The 21,386-nt window shown below is 38.0% G+C and overlaps 1 protein-coding gene and 1 pseudogene across 1 annotated transcript in view; one reads left to right on the top strand and one right to left on the bottom strand.

The window, feature by feature from the left end:
• CNTN3 (contactin 3) overlaps positions 1–8,949 on the bottom strand; it is a 320,713-nt gene extending 311,764 nt beyond the window's left edge. Inside the window, exons 1-2 of the mRNA XM_057706594.1 lie at positions 8,898–8,949; positions 6,797–6,893 (exon numbers count right to left, since the gene is read on the bottom strand). The gene's annotated coding sequence lies outside the window, so the exon portion shown is untranslated. The remainder of the gene's footprint in view (positions 1–6,796; positions 6,894–8,897) is intronic.
• On the top strand, positions 3,538–4,056 carry LOC130835209 (chromobox protein homolog 3-like; annotated as a pseudogene).
• Positions 8,950–21,386: the final 12,437 nt, after the last annotated feature.

Genomic DNA, 21,386 nt, shown 5'->3' with positions numbered 1-21,386 from the left:
TTATAATGTCTGGCCTTACATGTAGGTCTTTAATCCATTTGGAGTTTATTTTTGTGTATGGTGTTAGGAAGTGTTCTAATTTCATTCTTTGACATGTTGCTGTCCAATTTTCCCAGCACCACTTATTGAAGAGGCTGTCTTTTTTCCATTGTATACTCGTGCCTCCTTTGTCAAAGATAAGGTGCCCATATGTGTTTGGGCTTACTTCTGAGTTCTCTATTCTATTCCATTGATCGTCCTTTCTATTTTTGTGCCAGTACCATACTGTCTTGATCACTATGGCCTTGTAGTATAGTTTGAAGTCAGGAAGCCTGATTCCACCAACTCCATTTTTCCTTCTCAAGATTGCTTTGGCTATGATAAACCATTAGCCAGACTCATCAAGAAAAAAAAGGAGAAGATGCAAATCAGCAGAATTAGAAATGAAAAAGGAGAAGTCACAACGGACACCTCAGAAATACAAAACATCATGAGCGACTACTACAAGCAACTATATGCCAATCAATTGGATAACCTGGAAGAAATGGATACATTCTTAGAAAAATACAATCTTCCAAGACTGAACCAGAAAGAAATAGAAACCATGAACAGACCAATCACAAGTACAGAAATTGAGGCAGTGATTAAAAATCTCCCAACACACAAAAGCCCAGGACCAGATGGATTCACAGGCGAATTCTATCAAACATTTCGAGAAGAGTTAACACCTATCCTTCTCAAACTCTTCCAAAATATTGCAGAAGGCGCAGCACTCCCAAACTCATTCTACGAGGCTACCATCACCCTGATACCAAAACCAGGCAAAGATGTCACAAAAAAAGAAAACTACAGACCAATATCACTGATGAATATAGATGCAAAAATCCTCAACAAAATACTAGCTAACAGACTGCAACAGCACATTAGTTTTAAGTCTTAATAGAGGGACTCCCTGGTGACCCAGTGGTTAAGAATCTGCCTGCCAAAGCAGGGGACACAGGTTCAATCCCTGGGAGGGGAAGATCCCACATGCTGTGAAACAACTAAGCCTGTGAACCACAACTACTAAGCCTGTGCTCTAGAGCCTGAGAACCACAACTACTGAGCCCGTGTGCCACACCTACTGAAGCCTACAATGCCTAGAGCCCATGATCTGCAATAAAAGAAACCACCACTATGAAAAGCCCGTGCACCGCAACACAGAGCAGTGCCCCCGACCCTGCACCCCTGCAACTAGAGGAAGCCCATGTGCAGCAACAAAGACCCAACACAGCCAATAAATAAATCTATCAATAAATTTTTTAAAAGTCTTAATAGAGAAGGTTTAAAATTAATCATCTGAGATCCTACTTTAAGAAGCAAAAAATAGAGGAGCAACTGAAGTTCAAAATAAATGTAACAAAATATTTTTAAAAGAGCATAAATAAATGAAATTTTAAAGGACAAATAAGAGGGAAAAATCAACAAAGTAAAATATTGTTTCTCTGAATATATTAATAAAATTGATAAATCACTAGCAATTCTACAAAGGAAAAAAAAGGAGAGAAAATACAAAATTCAGTATCAGGAAATGAAAAGGACAGCATCACAACAGATCCTGCAAATATTAAAATGATAATAAGGGAAGATATTGCAAACAACTTTATGCCATAAATTCATGAAACTTGATGAAAAGGATACATTGCTTCAAAAACAAAAAAATACCACAGCTGATGCAAGGTGAAGTAGAAAATCAAAGTTACCCTGTATCAATTAAAGAAACTGAACCTGATATCAAAATCCTTCCCTTCAGGCCAGATACCTTCACTGACGAATTCTAATATCAAGAAAATAACAATTACTTTACACAAACTGTTTCAAGATATAGGGAAAGGAGGAATACTCCCTGATTCATTTTATGAGGCAGCATTATCATGATACTGAAAATATCTGACAAATATTACAAGAAATTACATACCAATATTGTCTCACAAAAAATTCCTTAAATTCCTAAAAAAAATTACAAAAATCCTTAACAGTATTAGCAAGTCAAACATACCAATATATAAAACAGGTAATACATCATGAAAAAAATGTAGTTTACCCCAGAATATAAGATTGGTTTAACATTCAAAATACCAATCAGTGTAATATTGCCATGTTAATAACAATAAAAGAGAAAGAAACATAATCATTTTCAATAGATGAAGAAAATGCATATGACAAAACTCATGACCTTCATGATAAAACTTTCAACAAAGCAGGAATACAAAGGAACCACCTCAATACACTAAGGAGTATCAACAAAAACCCTATAGCTAACATTTTCTTAATGGTAAAAATTAAACCTGTTCCTAGTACCATCAGGGAGAAGGTAGTACGTCTTCTGTCACCAATAGCATTCACCATTGTACTGGAGATCCTAGACAGTGTAATAAAGCAAGCAAAGAAAATAGAAAATAAAAGGCATTCAGATGGAAATATATATATACACAAAGCTCATTATTCACAGATGATATAATTGTTTTAGAAAACACCATAAAATCTATAAAACACCCCCCCACACACACACAACTGTTTGGATTAAAATATGATTTAGCAATATTGCAGAATACAAGGTCAATATGCTAAAATAAATTGTATTTCTAAACACAACAATGACAAATTGGAAAATGAAATTTTAAAATTATACTTTTTTTATTGTATGATTCCATTTATTTATTTTTTTATTTTTAAGAACTTTTACTGAGATATAATTGACACAAAATTATAGTTATAATAGCATGTAAAACCATCAAATACCCAGGAAGAAATATTTACAAGTATGTGCAATGTTTCTACACTGGAAACTACAAATATTGGTGAGTGAAATTAATGATGACCTTAACAAAAAGCTATTCAATGCTCATTGATTTAAAGATGCAATATGGTTATGAGGTCCATTCATTCTAAACTGCCTTATAGATTGAATGTAATTCCTTCCAAAATCCCAACAGGCCCTTTTGAAGAAAGAGAAGATAGAGTTCAGACACAGACTCCCATTACTAGGTCAATGGGCGGAAAGTGTTTTTAATAAATGTCATTGCAAAAACGGATAACTATATATTAAAAATCCTCAATGCCTATGTCATTCCATCAACAAACACTTACTTGACATGGCTCATAGACCTAAATGTAAAACGGCAAACCAGAAAGCTTTGAGATCATATGGGAGAATACTTCTGTGGCCATGGGCAAGACACAGAAAAACACTGGCAACTCCAAAAAATGATAAACTGGATTCTTTCAAAATTAACAATTTCTCATCATAAATAGTATCATTAAAAATATTAATAGACCAGCCAGCCTAGGAAAAAATATTAGCAGTACACATATGCTGAATACATAAGTAAGAAATGAAAATATAAAAAGCCCTATAAGAATGGGCAGTACCCCTCCCCATCAGATGTAGCTGGAGCTTGAGGCACACAGGGACAGAGACGCCGCAGACCAGGGACCTGGAGCAGCTCAGAAGTGGTGAATAATAGCTCTTCAAGTCTGTAATAAAAAATGGCCTCCAATAAAACTACATTGCAAAAAATGGGAAAGAAACAGAATGGAAAGAGTGAAAAAGTTGGAAGAGGCAGAACCTGAAGAATTTGTAGTAGAAAAAGTTCTGGACCGATGTGTAGTGAATGGGAAGGTGGAGTATTTCCTGAAGTGGAAGGGATTTACAGATGCAGACAATACCTGGGAACCTGAAGAAAATTTAGATTGTCCAGAGTTAATTGAAGCATTTCTCAATTCTCAAAAAGCTGGTAAAGAAAAAGATGGAATAAAAAGAAAATGTTTATCTGACCGTGAATCTTGATGATAGCAAATCAAAGAAGAAAAGAGATGCTGCTGATAAAGAGGTTTTGCGAGAGGCTGATCCAGAACGAATCACTGGTGCCACAGACAGCAGTAAGAGAACTAACGTTTCTCATGAAATGGAAGGATTCAGATGAGGCGGACTTGGTGCTGGCAAAAGAGGCAAATATGAAGTGTCCTCAAATTGTAATTGCTTTTTTTGAAGCGAGACTAACTTGGCATTCTTGTCCAGAAGATGAAGCTCAATAATTGTTTGCATTGCTTTTTATATATATTTATACTCAGACATAAAATCTGTCTTGGTTTTTTGATTTATTAGTGTGAAGAAATAACTACATTCTAATGAAAATCAAGTTTGATATGTTCTTTTGACGTAGTATTGGGGAAGTTGTTGGGTTTTTGTTTTGTTTTTGCATCTGTAGCACTGGTTATTTTGAACAAATAAAAGCTTTCTGTAGTTGCTTCCTTTAGCAGAAAAGAACATTTGATACCACGGTATGTTATTTCCTCTGCATTAGAGAACAGCTTTTCTAAATGTTGGGGGAGGTCTCCATAGTCATTACTCAATCAGAAATTAGAATTTGCTTTTAACTCATATATGCCTAAGGACCATTCTGGGTTTTTTGTATGTGTATACATAAAATATATATGTAAATGCTTTGGGGTTTTTTGTTGTTGTTGCTTAAATATATTTACCAAAACAAAAACAGCTTTTCACAACTATGAATAAGTCCATGTTTCTGGGATTCCATCATCTTAAGCAGTATAAGAAATCACTTCAACTTAAACTGAAAACTTTAAGTCTTACCCTTTCAAATTAATTTTGTAATTAAGTAGACAAATTAATGTAAACAACTTAAATTGGATAATTTTTAAAACAGTCCTATCAGAATCTGCATCCATATCTACAGTCACATAAATGTACTTTTATATGCAAAACCCCTAAAAGGAAAATTTTATCACTATCAACAACCTCCCCACCCAAATGAAAAAACTAGAAAATATCTGGCATGTTTTAATTAGCCAAGCAAGACTTAGTTAAACGGACGTTTAAAGGTTTCTTTTGGTGAACCATTCTTTTACAAGAAGTTGAAATCCCTGTGCTATATTTACTGAAAGGCTGTGATACATGTAATGTCTCAGACTTGTTCATGGAAACCTAATCAGATGGTTAGAGATGTTGGCAATATAGGATCAGCAGGAATAAATGAGTAAGCAAACTTTTCTAATCTAAACTTGATCTGCATGTTTTTTTCAAACTTTACCCCAACCCATTTCTTACATGTACGCTCAGTCTTCTCAGTAGTTGGGGTTACTGGTTCAGCACAAGCCAGGAAAAACAATAACTCTGTAGTAATCAGAATGTTATTCAACTGTTACTCAATTGTTTACTTCACTGTAAATACTGGTGAACAGTGGTCAATAAATAGTTTTATATTCTTCATATTAAAAAAAGGGCAATAGACTTGAACAAACACATCCCAGAAGATGTATAAAATGATAAATAAGTATATGAAAAGATGCTTAACAGCTACAGTCATGCAAATTAAAGCCACAGTACTATACACTTTCTCATTTACTAGACCGGCTAAAATAAAAAAGACTGACAAATGTTGGCAGAGATACCCCAAACAAGAACTGTAACAGTAACCTCCAAACACTGTTGGTGGGAATGTAAAATGGTACAACCACTTTGGATAACTACTAAGTGTGTGTGTGTGCATGTGTACGTGTGTGCGCGCGCACATGTATGACTCTATGACAAAGAAGCTCTACACTTAGGTATTTAACCCAGAGAAATGAAAGTATGCCCACAAAAGGAACGGTACACACATGTTTCTATAATCCATCTTTATAACTGTCTCATTTGTGCCTGTGGGATTTTAAATTTTATGGAGGTGACTGAGAGAAGACACAGAGAGGGAAATGCCACTGAAAGATTCACTGCTTACATTTCCCAAGAAAAGGAGGCATGGCAGGCCACACAGGGCCACATGTGAAAGCACCAGTTTTGGGGAGGAAGCAGAAGGAGAAGCAGGAAGGAGGGGAAGGCATAAGCCTTAGCCTTTACTGGGGGAAGGGCAAGGCAGGGCTGCATAAACAATTTAGGATTGGCTGGTGTGAATAATTATAGAGGGCTCTGGGCATAGGGGCTGTCCCCAGTTGTCTGGCACCTGGTTCTAGATTGATCTAGGGCAGTGGAAATACTGGCTTGGTGTGTGAGAGTAGATAAAGGAGGTGGTTCAGAATACAGACTCTGGGTCACAGGGGAGATAAAAGTAATTTTGGCCAGTAGTTTGGCCCTGTAATTAATACATGCCAAATAGACAAATACAGGATCTAAGAAAACACAGTTAGAATAACAATAGCTGGAGAGTGGAAAGCAAACCAAGTGTCCATCAAGAGACCAATAAATAAATAGTTTGTGGTATATCCCTGTAGTAACTGAATACTTCTTAGCAAAAACAGACAAACAAACAAACAAAAAAAACTGATAGACTCAACACCACCTGAATTAATCTGAAAAACATGATGTAGAGCAAAACAGCCAGACTGTAAAGAATACATACATTATGTTTCCAGTTAGATGAAGTCTGAGAACAGGTAAACTTCTATTGTGGTAGGGATTAGAAGTGGCTACCTTGGGGGCTAGGGGGCTGGAATTGAAAGAGCCATGAGGGAAATTTCTGGGGGAATGAAAGAGTTCTATATCTTCTTGTGGGTACCCATTTGTGCCTACTCAGGTGTAATCAATTTTCAAAATGCATCAAACTGAACATATAAGATCTGTACATTTAGCTGTACACTAATTATACGTCAACATTCTAAAATGCAAAAAAAATCTGTTAAGGAAGATGATGCATTTGAAGCACAGAACTGCTATGTATATTTTTACTGCTTGCTTTTCATGTTTATCCTCTATTTAGAGTTCAATAAGAGACAATTACAGCCATTCTAAGCACAGGTTATGCAGACAGACAGTCCTTACTTCCAGTTCTGGCTCTTGTCCCTGGTTCTTATCCCACAGTCGCTCTGACTTTTTTTTTACCAAGGTACTTATCCTCTCAAAGCTTCAGCTTTTTCACCTGAAAAAAATGAGGCCGACAGTCCTTACTTCTTACCTATATACACACTCTGACAACATCACAATGTAGGTGAGCCACATATCGATCACTGTACTCACAGCAAAGCTAATGTTAATGATTATATTTTTAAAACCTTCATCAAACGTGTCTCCAGGACAGATAATTATATGTAATGTAATGGTAATATGATTACTATGTGTAATATATAAATTTTGTACTTTATTTTTTACCGTAGAATGCCACCTTATATAAATAGAAAAATAACATCATTACACAATCTTGTTTCTCAGAAGTTATAACCTGCAGCATCGCACTCAGAATGTGCTCTACATGTATTATTGCATGTGATCTTTATAGCTTGCCTATTAAATAGACGCTATTATCACTCCCATTCGACAGTTGAGGAAACTGAGGCTTAGACAAGCACCAAGCCCAAAGATGGCAAATGGATAAGGGGTAAAGCCGGGATTTCAACCTTATCATTAAGAACTCCTCTGGTTCTTTCCATCTTTCCATCCTGACAGCCTCAGTAAATTGGCTAATACCCTCTTGACTGTAAGATGGTTGTCCCTGATTGGATATGACATCGTTATACAGAATCAAAAGTCCAGACGGAAGAAAGAGGGTCCTTCTGTCCCTTTTTAATCCAACCAGTTGAATCACTCATACAAGGAGTGTTTCCCCATTTTAAAATTCCTTTGAAAGGAAGAAAGTAGTAAATGGCATACCCTGCTTTAATAAAAATATTGTAGCTGAGATTTTTACATGCATGGAGAGTCATTAGACTGAAGGATTCTGATGGGTCAGTATTCACAAGGCACAGGTGAGGACCTGTGCAAAAGAATCCAAGCTAGAGAGATGGGGAGAATCAAATTAAAAGTTGTAAATCCTGGACTGCTTCTATGTATGATTGAAACAGAAGTTGGAGTATCTAATTCACATTATCTTCAATGTTAAAGAATAATGGTATATAAGTCTAAACTCTACGGATTTTCTGCAAAAGAATTGTGGGAATCGAGTCCTTGCAAACTACAGAATTAATCATTTACTGACATTTGTGGGCTTAAATTGCATTAGATTTCTTATTTTGAAATCAGGTTTTAGATAAGCAGAACACTGCAAATAACTGACCATCCTTTATAATATAAAAAACTGAATTAAATGATGTATTTGCAAGGGAATCAAAATCTCTTATGGAATAATATTGGCTTTTTGTAGGACATACCAAAAACATTACATGCTGATTTGATCATTAAATATTAAGTATGTGCACATTTTAAAGCACAGTGTAAAATTAAAACTCTTTACTTTAAAAAACGTTTATATCTATCATCTTGAAATACTAAATGACTGTTTTAACAAAAACTAATGATTATACTATTTGAAATAAACAAAACTAAAAATGTAATTTTAATGTCTGGTAAATACAGATTAAAAGGGGATCTATTTGTGCCCATTTAAGAGTTTTCTTAGCTGTCAAAATGAGCTACAGAACAAATGGGAATTGCATTCTATTTTATTTCACCTTTCCACAGAGACACAGTATGAAATTCTTTTCTTGTAACTTCCTTGTTAAAATTACAATGTATCAAGTAGAATACCGACCCACTGGGATAATGGTAAAATTACTGTCTTGGTATTCAGACTTCATTTCCTCAAAGATTTTGGAAGTTGTGACAAGCTGCTAGATGTCTTCAAACTACAAAGAAAAGCAAAATATCCTTATCTTGGCTTCCAGAGGACAAGACAGCAAACAAAGTAGGGCATGTAGCCTCGGGCAATGATTTCTCTACAGAGATTCCAGATCTGAGAAAATCACTTATCAAAATATTTGTTCCTCTATAGTGATAAAGGTGGTTTTCAACCAAACATGTAATGGATATTTCACTGAGAAAACATATAAAGGTTATTAACACAGTGGGAGACTGGAGGGAAAATGCTAAAATATATATATACACACATATATATACACACACACACACACACCCCCATTAACTTCCTTACCTGGATTCACTGCCAGAAACATTCGCCTGATCTTGTGGAATTAACATCCCTTCTCTGTCTTTCAACCTGTATTAACAATGAGGGATATGCTGTATGGTTTGCAGCAAAATGTATTAAGAAAATATATCCAGTGACTGCTCGGTGAATAATTACAGTGGTGGAGCACAGAGCTGGACTTGCTGGGTTCAAATCCCTGGTACAGAACTGTGTAGTCTTGAGAAGTTGGTTGAGCTACTTCACCTCTCTGAGCCTCTTCTTTCTCATCTGATTAAATGGGTTAACAATAGTATCCACTTTATGGGATGTTTGTAGGATTCAATGAATTCACATATGTGAGTCACTTAAAAAGTACCTGATACACACTGTAATGAATATTGTAATCCAGGTTACCTAATAATAATAATAATATAATTATATTATAAATGAATGAATAAATAAAGCAACAACTCAAGGAAGATACTATCTTAAACTTCCCAGAACATTAAAAAAAAAAAAAAAAGTATTAGGTATCTCTGCTCAAGTAATGTCTAAATCTAATAGGGAACATAGGAGTGTCCATGGCGTTTGCTTGCCTTTGCCCCGTATCTGTTCTGTGTTGAATTTATTGTGATGAGCTGCCCCTCCCAGCTCCTCTCCCCTCCCATATAATTCAGATGGGACATTTCCTACTTCCTTGATTCTCTCAAAGATTCAAAGACACACATATGGCCCAGACCTGTCCCCAAAATATCAATTTCAGAGCTTGGTCTCTATTAGTAAGAAAATGATCTTTTCCACGGAGGACTAAAAAAGCATTAAGAAAATAACAGTGGAGTCAGGTAAAGCATGGGGGGTGGGGGGTGTGGATGCAGAGACATGCAGGCAGATAATGACAACACAAAGGAGATCCACGTGTGTTCAACATCAGGGTTTATCTGTCCACAAATGTCATGTTTTTCCTTTCAGTTCAGGCACAGGATAGGAGTGCACCCCACTTTGAATATGGACATGGCCATTTGACTGATTTTGGTCAATGAGATGTGAGCAGAAGTGACGTGTACCTCCTGTGGGCGGAAGCTTGGAGACAACTACACATTTTGCTATGTTCCATTTTCAACATCATTGTGAGAACAGAGGCACACGTCAGAATTTTGTTTCTGTCAACCGGGGTCCCTGAGTAACTACAACGAGTAGATTCCACCTGCCACTTAGATTAGACATGTAGCATGAGTAAGAAATAAACTGTAATTGCATGAAGCTATAGTGAATTTGAGGACTTAGCCTGACTGACTGATACATGAGCAAAAAGAAAAGAGGGAGATACAGGCAGAGCTAGCTAATAACCATGGATAAACTCCTGGTCTCACTCTGCCCAGTGAATCTGTCCTGGACTTTTCAATAAGGAGAGCCAATGCACTTAGAGGGAGTGGGGGGTAGAGGCTTACGCCAGTTTGAGTTGCATATCTGACATTTGCAATCAAAATTATACCTTCTATTACAAAAGAGGCAATATTCATGTACAAAAAATTAACATACACAACTACAATACAGATGCTAAATTACCACAGTGCACTTTTAAGCAGATGGGAGAGCAGAGTGTAAGCTTTAGGCATGGATTCGATTTTGCGAAGCAGCCAGATGAGTGCAGACTTCCCCCAGGAGAAGAAGGGCACACACAGGTAAAGGTGAGCACACAACACAGAGGCAGGGATGCCTGTGCAGTGCTCAAAGCAGTGGTTCTTGGCACTGTCCCCTACCCTACTGTGTAGATACTTTGGAAAACATCTGGGGGCATTCTAGTTCACTCACTAGGGAATACCAGGGTCTTTACAAAGCAGAGGCCATGAAGGTTGGATGTCCTGCAATGCAATTCCCATAGGGCTTTCAAACCGGAAGGTTATGTAAGAAAAAAACCTATCTATCATTATTTGCATGATCTTAATATATACGGATGCAACTCCTGTGTGAATCAAAAGAAGACCAAATTTGCAATGAATGTTTGGATGATACCAAGCGTTGTCCATTATGTCAGAAAATTACATCACCAGTGGCACAACTCAAAATGGGAACCCAGTCAACAATCTGACTCACAGGTACTGGTCTGCAGCTATAGCCACCACATTCACAGTGATTTTATTGATACATTCATATACATATACTTAACTATCATGTTCAATGTCAAAATGAAGAAAACTGTCTCTAATGTTTAGCTGACTACTGTCTAATATCTCTTCAATCTCAGTTTTATTATAAGTATATGCAAGAACAGACAACCTCTTCTTATCTTCTAGGGTGGTCATAACTAAGCATTAAAAGATTAAAACAGATTACATTATGAATCAATTTCCCTGTATTTCTCCTTTTTGAAGTCACGTGAATAATTCTGTTGTATTAACGATAAATGTCATGTCAGTATATAAAAGGGACGTTACAAAATATTAGTTCATATGCATGATATTGGAGAATGACTGACTCTGAGGAGAGCAACTGAAAGAATAGTACTGTTTTCAAAATGCAGGAAGCCTTGAATGCCAGGTTAACAGCTTTTTTTTCCTACAAGCAGCAGGAAGGTATTACGGTCATGCAGTGAGAAAGTTGTGTGACTGAAGATAACTGATATGGTACCATGAAGAATGATAGGAGGAGAGGAGAAACCAGGCGACTGCAGATGTGGCCATGGTAACATGACAATGAAAGCCAAAACTGAGGAATGGCTGGGGAGATGGATCTGAGGGAACAAGGCAAAGAAGATTCCAGCGTGATAAGTGCCTGGTTGGTGAGGTAAGGAAAGAATCAATGGGAACTCCAAGGTTTCTGGCTCCCCTGATAGGGAAGACTGATGGTCCGGAGTCAGAAATCGGAAAGTGTGAGTCAAGAAGCCATATCCAAGGAGAATGACAAGTCAATTTCAGATACACTCAAGTTTAAATCAACAGTAAGACCTTCAGATGGAAATGGTGGACAGTGGTTGGCAAATTGGGACTAGACTGACAATACATAATCAGGACACAGGGATAACAGAGTTATAGAGAGGATGAAAGGACTCTCTAATGGAAGAAGCGGGCGGGGGGAGGTTTGAAAAGACAGTCAAGGGCTAAAGATCAGATAACACCTACAATCGAACAAGGGAAGAAGGATAAAAATCAGTCAGACAGAGCAGACACATAAAGTTCAGTGGTATGAATATCAAAAGAGGTAAAGTGATGGCAGAGATCGGCAGTAAATAGCATTGAGAGCTTGGAAACAAGGACTGAGACACAAGCACTAAACCTGACCTGAAGAAGCTGCCTATTATCTCAGAAATGCCACTTGCATAGGAGTGAGATCAGAAGGTAGACAGGAAGACCATCCAAACCAAGAGAGGACAAGAAATCAAGGGGGCAGATGTGGGGCACATGTTCTAGAAGCCCAAGCGGCGTACAGGAGGGCAACAGGAAGAAACCTCATGTCATTGATTACTGATTTCCACATGGAACATGAAAAGGTATGTTGATTCGTACAGACAGGGATTTTAACCTAGAACTGTGAATTGAGCGAAAAATACATCTACTCCAAAATGCATCACTTAGCAAAAAGAAAAACAGAAGGAAACACATATAAATTGTATCCAATAATTCTTAAAGACAGTAACACACATACTTTCTCTAAGCCCTCTGCCTTCAGGATGTGGCTGCCCCATGTGGCTTGGCTATGAGGCTGAGGTTCTGGGTCCCTGTTTCCCTGAATGAAAATGAGAGTGAAGCACAGATTCTTCATAGGAATTTTCTTCACAGCAAATGACTGTGGGTCACACCCAATTGAAGATTCTCCTCTAGTAGTCTTCTTTTTTTAATTTTTTTAAATTAATTAATTCATTAATTTATTTATTTAATTGGCTGTGTTGCGTCTCCTTTGCTGTGCACAGGCTTTCTTTAGTTGAGGTGAGTGGGGGCTACTCTTCCTTGTGGTGCGCAGGCTCCTCATTGCCGTGGCTTCTCTTATTGTGGAGCATGGGCTCTAGGCACGTGGGCTTCAGTAGTTGCAGCACATGGGCTCAACAGTTGTGGCTCACGGGCTCTAAAGTGCAGGCTCAATAGTTGTGGCGCACAGGCTCAGTTGCTCCGCGGCATGTGGGATCTTCCTGGAGCAGGGATCGAACCCGTGTCCCCTGCACTGGCAGGCGGATTCCCAACCACTGCGCCACCTAGGAAGCCCCTCCTCTAGTATTCTTAATAAACTTATTTTTTAAAGAGCTTAAACTTAAAATTCTGGGCCCATATGTCTCACTGATCAAAAATTCTCTCTAGGAAATCTCTTTTTCTAGTAAGGTTACAGAATAAAATATGTACAATTTACTAAGTCAACAATTGTTATGTATAATCACTTCATAAAACTAGCAGCCACTGAGTGGCTACTAGGTTTTAGGCACAAATACAGCTTTACAATAAACTTAGCTTCCTAAAATGTAAATGAATATGCAAATTGACCCAATACTCTAACATTTATTATTAGATGTTGAATTTTGTTTTCGTTTTTGTGTTCAGAAGATGTCACACAAATTCTGACTAGCAAATTAACTGAGAGTTTTATAGCTTGGCAAATTTGTTTTCACTTTAGAACAATTTATGACAAGGAGTCTAAAACGCATTGTGGCTAATTAATGACTTTTTTGTGGTTTGACATACATAATACATTAGCGCTGTGATAGCTTCACCTCACAGCCTACTGAATCATTTCTCTCTCTCTCAAATTTCAACGCATGTAAGTGGTTGAAAGAATAGAAACTCCATTTTCTCTTCTTTTTTCCTAACAACTTCTGGTGCAAAGGTTATTTGATACTGAACATCAAAGAACAATGGAGAGACTTGGAAGGCTGAAAGATTACTACATGTGACTTTCAACTTCCAAAACTACAACATACTAGTCCAGAATTCCTAACGATGTTATAAAGTCTATGTGCTCACAGGAAGAGAAAATATTTTCATTGATGCTAAGAAAATACTACTGCTATTTGAGCAAAGTAATTACAAGTACCAGTGACTGAGTATCTCTGTGCCAGAAACTGTATTATTTTTAATTTTGAAAAGTTAACTTTATAGATGAGAAAACTGAAGCACAGTTTAACTTTAAAGGCCACACACACACACACACACACACACACACACACACACACACGGCTTTGGCCCTGTTCACTGGTTGTATTGTTTTAAGAATGGGATCAATAGTAGCTGCTGCTTCTGTTATTTGAGCATCTGCTAAGAGGAAGCCCTAGAGAGTAAGTGCTGTGTCACTGACTTAAAAAATCTTATAAAATAGAATTATCAAATAAATTATTCTCCCAACCCCCTCCCACCACCAAGCCACAGTATAGTGGAGTAACGTGAACAGAGTGACTGACAATTCACTCTCTAGAGGAGAAAAAGGAGACATGGCACTTTGGAAGACAGAGAGGAGAGAAAAGATGAAGGGAACATGGAAGAGAAGAGACGAAACTTCAAGGGGAACATTTCATTCTCCTCATTACACACCCAGTGAGAGATGAGGGTGAGCCAAGAAGCATAGGCAGCCTCTCCATAGCCTGTAAGAGACCAGTTTATTGGAAATATCCTAGTGCACTCCACGTGGCTATGCTAGGCTACAGGGCTGTTTGCAGTGGGCAATTCCATCAGTGCTTGCACTTATATTAAAAACATAGTACTGTAGTTACACATTCCAAACAGCATTTCCTATTTCAGAAAAGTATTAAACAATGTATACAAAACAAAACCAAAAAACCCCACAAGGTATCACCAACATTGAAATCAATGGTTCCCATTCCCTGAGCAAATCAGTGAATGCAAAATAAAAAAAGGCAATGGACTTGAGCACCAAAGGTCCTTCCAGTTGGAAAAGGTATAATTCTGTCACTAGAAGGTATTACTATTTTTGAGGCAGAGTTCCAATGTCTCCAACATGGCATCAATATGTACCTTATGGACTTGGAACTAATCTTTTTCCCTTCAAGGGAAGTATGACCAATGTTGCCCTGGAATTGAGGCCCCTCCCATCCTCCTAGGTATACTGGCAGGAGAAGCAGGGAATTTAAATACACCATCCATTCCATTTACATAGAACTATACAGTGGCTAAGTAATGAGATGGGTAAGAGGGCTCCATTCACCACCACCTCAATTCAGGGGTCCAATTCAGGAATCTGTCAAGGCAGACTGAATGCGTACAAGCGTCTATAAATCAGACTTATACTAGGTTTGATCCTGAACCAGAAAACCATCCTTCATAACCATTTCAGAAAGAAAGACTTTATCATTATCCTTGGAAGAATAATTTCATTAGATATATAAAACTCTTCACATGATTTAATATCATATGTGAAAAAACTCTATACTCTAAGCAAAAATGTTTCCTAAGCAAAAATCTTCTTAGAACTCCATTTTATCGGGGAGATTTTTTTTTTTTTAATGAATAAGGACTAACTCAGACTTTGTTCCTCCTAGCTACTAAGCTGTGGCTTTGTGAAATGGAATTTACAATTACTAAAGAGAAAACAGCCCCAAATCCCTCAACTCCTTTCACTTAATTATTCATGACATTGATCAGCACATTTATTTTTAAAAACAGATAAAGTTAGAGCAGCACTCATAAGAGGAAGAAAACTTCTTGCAAACTTGCATTACTGTGGACTTGGGAGTTTCTTATTCGGAGATTTGTACTTTGCATATGTAAATTTTAAAACCAATCAAATATCATCACAACACATTTAAAACAAGCTTACAATGTTCAAAGCCATCTTTGCAGGTGATACTTTTCATTCTAATTCACTCATCAGGATTAATTTCTGTTTATTGTTCTTAATCATAAAAATTAGACACTTCTAGCAATACTAAAAATAAATGTGGTAATAACGAGGCAAATGGAATAAGTCATTTAGGAGTTTCAGAAATGACTTCAGATAATAAATAAATAAATAAAATTAAAAAAAAAAGAAAAAGAAAAAAAAAGAAATGACTTCAGGTTTTACCAAAAAAATTAACTTTTAGTAAATCATAAGACATTGAATTTAACAGAACAGACTTTCTACTCCCCATACCAATTAAGAGTATCCTGGAAACTTCTAGAAGAAAATTTGAGAGCGTTTCCTTAGAGTGGCAGATTGTCTGTAAATACAGCAGTCAACAAATCCTCTTAATGCTGTGCACCACGCTGCTTCTCCCCAGCAAGTCTGTTTCCCCTACTCCTGACTCTAGCCTAGCCTTGTGACATGCTTTACCCAACAGAATGCCGTAGAAGGGGCTCTCTGCCAGTCCTGAGCCTAGACCTTAAGAGGTTTCCACTTTCACTCTCATGGAAAGCAAGGAAAGCAAGCCTAGGTTACTGAATGATGACAGGCGAGAAGAGTAACCCACCTAGGTCCCAATTATTCCAGTTACCCAAGCTGAGGCACCAAGCTGGTGAGTGAAGGTATCTCAGATTTCCCAGGCCCAGCCAAGTCACCCCAGCCAACACCACACAGATTAAAGATGCACTGTCCCTGAAGAGCCCTGTTCGAATTCCTAACCCACTCACACAATCATAAATGATAAAACAAATGATGATTTAAACCACTAAATCTGGGGATGGTCTGTCACCCTGCAAAAAGTAACCCATACATTTAGACTTGAATTCAATGCCATGTCATTTCCATAGTTATACTATCTTCCTTAATACTGTAAGGAACTCAATTAATTCTACAAAAGAAACAATGAACAAATATTTCCTTCCAGTGAGGCATCTACTACTAGTAAGGCACAGAGAAAAAATTAACAGTAATATCAACAATTTAATGTGAGTTTATTCATGACTAATAATTCATCAAATGAATATGGTATGCCTACAAAGATACAGCTTGTATGCCAGGAACAGGCGACCAGCAGGGTAGAAAATTTTACAGCGTAGAGGGGTATAAAGGCAATTATGATACAGTATACCAAATGCTATCATAACAAAAAATATAGATGTGGAGGTTTTATCTAAATCTAGAAATAACCCTGTTGAAGCAATATGATAAGCATCAGGAGAAAGGTAGCTACAGTGCTCATTTGTTGTAAAGATTAAATGAAGTGCTTAGCATAGCACTTAGTACATAATTAGTCCACATTAAATGTTGCTGAAAAATCTCAACTATACAAAGAGTTACAAGAATTCAAACAGGGAAATCTCATGAGTGATTTGCAGCTTATTTGTGGATTTTATCTAACCGGTTCAATATTTTTGAGAGCCTACTCTCTGCCAGGCATTGAGGGGGTCCAACAGGAGGGGCCAAGGAAGGCAAGTTTCCTTCCCTCAAACTACTCAATGTGGAAAATAGACATCAAATAAGAATAATGAGAGATACAGGAGGTAGAACAAAAGATCGTCATCTGTTCTGGAAATGCTGCTTAATTTGAAACTCATAAGAGTAGGAGTGAGCTAGGCAATGGCTGCTGGGCGAGTGTGTATGAATGTATGTGTGGGGGTGGGACAGAAGCAATGGGAGTAGGGAAGTGTGCTCCAGCCAGCGCTCACAGCATATGCAAAGGCCTGCTCAAGAAACGGAAGATGTCCATCATTGCTAGAATCAGAAAGCACAGGGAGGCGCTCCCCACAGTAAGGTCAGTGAGGGCAGATGGGGGAGAGATCACACGGAGCCCTTAGAAGCCATGTCAGGTAACCTGGACTTTACCTTAAGATCAGCTGAAAGCTACCCAAGTTTTGCAGGGATTTCAACAAGACTGCATATTTAAAATACTCGCTGCAGTGTGGAAACAGAATCAAAATAGTCAAAAATAGATACTGGAGACAGGAGAAACCAGACTGGATGCTTTTGTAATAAGTGAGAAAAATGATGATGGTGGTTCAGTTGAAGCTGTTGGCATCAAAGGTGAAGAGAACTGGGCAGTTTCAGCAGATATTTTGGATGTAGGAAAGACAAGACATTGTTAATTCAATATGGACTCAAAAACGGGAGGAAGTCAGCAGGAAATCCCAGGTTTACAGGTTGACAACTTATTCGATCCTGGTGTTGCTTTCTTGTGAGGACAGTGGAGAGCACTGGCAGAAAAGTAACTCTGGCCAGGACACTATGAGGTCAGCTCTACACATACTGAGGCTGAAGGGCTCTGAAATATCCAAGTAGGTGTTGTATACTGACCAGCATAAGGCAGGTTATGCTGTACCAACCAACAACTTGAAAATCTGTGGATAGCAACAATGAAGTTTATTTCATACTCATATTTGATGTCTACTGTAGATCAAAAGAGGGTTCTGCTCATGGCAGCCACTCAGGTCCCAGGCTCATGGAAACTCCATCTTAACGTGGGCTTCTATGGCTGCAGAAAGAGATGCGGACACACAGAACCACATACTGGCTCCCAGAGACCCTGCAGGAAGTGACTCAATGTGAAATGGTCACATTCCACTGGCCATAGTAAGTCAAGGCAACAAGCCTGCCATCAACAATGGGGCAGGAAAGAATCATCCTCTCCCAAGGAAGGGTAAATAATTATCAATAGTTTCTGAACAGTAATAAAACAAAGAGTTAAGATAAATAGGTTTTGGCCCTTAGATTAAGCTAACTAGAGCTAGAGAGAGAGTAAGAGAGAAGAGAGATGTTAAGGTGAATTTTTTAAAAGATACGTATAATTCTGACATAAGTAAAGAAAACCATTAAGAGGATTCCAGATATTAATGTGGGATAATGGAAAAGAACGCACCAGTGGTAGAGGAAAGTTTTGTTAGATTCTGTGTTCCTCTCTTTACAATGAAGAGAAAAAGAGGGGAAAAAATAAATGATGAAAACGAGGGAGAAGGAAAATGAGTTAATCAAAGTCTCCATAACTAAAAGAGTAGAGGGGGGACCGCCCTGGAAAGAAGGGAAACGACAGGGTTAAGCTGGGAAAGGAAGCTGAAAGAGGCCCTGAAAAGTAAACTCAATTTTAGCCCTGGAGATGAAATCTTACACAGAGAGAAAAGTGGGTAAGGTCCACTTGGGGTCTGAGGTGAGTAGAAAAGTTCACTCACAATCACTATAGAAGACAAGGCAATAGCTCCCATTTACAGTTTTATAAATTTTTTTCTTATAAGTGGAGGCTGTTCTGGAGTGAAAAATGCATTGCTTCCAGACATGGGAAATATGGATTCCATTTCTGGTTAGGTCGTTAACTTGTTATTTGACCTAAGGCATTCTATGAATCTTTTTGGCCTCACTAGTAAAATATATTCCAAGATGCTAAGTTTTATAAGGATTTTTGGACAAAACAAAAGCTATTTATAGAGAGATTTTACCTAGATTCACCCCCCTCCTTGGTCTCCTAATAACTGAGATTCACAACAGGACACAGCCTCCAGTCTACCTCCACGCTCTAGTATCTGACACTCCACCCAAAGCAAGGTCTTCTACTGTCACAATTTACAACCTGCCAAGTAGCCCCCGAACATGCTCTCAACTACAAGCATGGAAATGACTCACTGGTTCAAGAACTTGCCAAGGCAGCTCTTACCAACCAGTCTGTGCTTTGTTCCAGCCCTCCATGCAATGAGGCTTCATCTCAGTCCTAGATTCAAAGGAAGCCTTCCCTGATCATTCTACTTGACAGTCATCTCAGTTTCCTTTTCTTCTCAACTCTCGTCTTTTAGCACAAACTACATCTCCATTATTCTATGAATATATATATATATATACTATAAAATGCAAACAGTGAATAATAAGGATACCAACACTAATACAAACACAAACATCAATAGGTAGCAAAACTACTGAATTTCCCTAAGGGCCTCATGAATTTCCTAAGGTCCTCACCTCCTGTATTTATTACAATAAATCTACACAGTTGGAGCCAATATTCCAACTTTACAGATGAAGAAAACTAGGCTGGAGAAAGTCAATTAATGTAGCCAAGGTCACAAACTATTAAGTGGTAAACGAAGTTCACCTGGATTAAGAAGCACAGGCATTATGACCAGGCACAATTTCATAATATTATTCACTAAGTTTCTAAATACATGTCAGTTCTTCCCATTCAACTGTAGGTTTCCTGAAAGCTTTCATTATATTTTCTCTCTCTCTGTATTACTGGGTCGCATACAGGACTCCTCCACTTAGACAGAAATTAAGAGTTATAATTCATTCATAGGCAATAAAGTAACGTTTACATTTCCTGTTTGTTACTTGAAAAGCAACTAAAATCTAGATGGCATGTACAGTGCTTAATGGATATGAGGTTTGGTGGTATGGTAGATTGCATTATTGGCCCCAATTCTCCACCCCTTCCCATGCCTATGCCCTTGGCCATGTGACTTGAGAATTTCTCCCACTTAAGGGGCAGAGGATAGTTCTCCTCCCTTGAATTTGAGTTTGGCCACATTTCTTGTCATGGCCCACAGAGCACTACAGAAGTGATTACATGCTGGTTGCAAGCCAAGATCAAAATAGACCTTATATGTTTCCACTTATTCTTTTGCACCCATGCAGTTGGCATAAAAATAGTTTCCACCACAGAGCTTCTCCTTCAGCCTGCCCCCCAGAATAATACGTGGAAATACCTGAGCCAGCCAGACCTGAAGCTTGAGCAAAGCATCCCAGCCAAGCCTAGTCAAGCTCTATCAACTCTCAGCTCACCCGTAAAAATATGAGCAAGCCCAGCTGAGTTCCGCAGAGCTACCTCAGCCAATCTGCAATAGTGAGAACTAGATAAATTCCTCTTCTTTGAGGTTATTGAAGTTTTCTGGCTGCTTTTTATGTAGAATCATTGTGGCTGAATCATATAGATAAACTGTATTCTTATTCACAAATATTCCTTCTTCACCCCCAGGCCTATATGTGGAATATATTTCTTGCCCATTGTCTTGGGCATGCAGTTTTTCAACAGCATATCAACATATGAGACACATGCCAGGACCCAACAGAAACTATAATGTGCTAGTAATGGTTTGGTTCAGTCTCATAAGACACTGAGACTTAAATAAAATCTTGGACTTCTAGCCTGATGACATGATTCGATAAGGCTTGGGGTACAGTTCTTGTGGAGGGAGTGAGCATAATTTCTGTACATGTGACAAAAGTTTGTGTGTATGAGGTAGATTATGATAGATTATACTATTATTTGTAAACATTCGTTTATCTGTACCTATTCTTATTGGTCTTACGGTGACTTCTGGCCAATAAAATGTTAGAAAACCTGATATATGACCAGTTCTATGCAAAGTTTTAAGCAACTGCACAGTTCCTCTAAGTCTCTTGGGTTTCTATCCCCTGCCATGAGATTATGTCCTAGAAAAGGGCCTTTCTTAACTTGGATTTGCCAGAAACAAAATCTGAGATGAAGAAGGTTTATGGAGAAATGCTCCTGAGAAAAACAGGTTTAAGGAAGTAAACAAAGCAAGAACAGGCAGAGCAGGACCATGAAACTTAGGAGTTGTTGCAATGGCAGCATCAGTTAGTCCTAAAGGGCTTTTGGGACTGGGATGATCCTTCAGAGTTGTCCTGAATTAAGGCCAGGGGACCAGGTTTTGTTGCCCC

This window comes from Hippopotamus amphibius, chromosome 13 (genome assembly GCF_030028045.1).
Source record: "Hippopotamus amphibius kiboko isolate mHipAmp2 chromosome 13, mHipAmp2.hap2, whole genome shotgun sequence".
NCBI classification, from domain to species: domain Eukaryota; kingdom Metazoa; phylum Chordata; class Mammalia; order Artiodactyla; family Hippopotamidae; genus Hippopotamus; species Hippopotamus amphibius.
The sequence above is the reverse complement of the archived record's forward strand: the minus strand, read 5'-3'. Positions and strand labels throughout refer to the sequence as shown.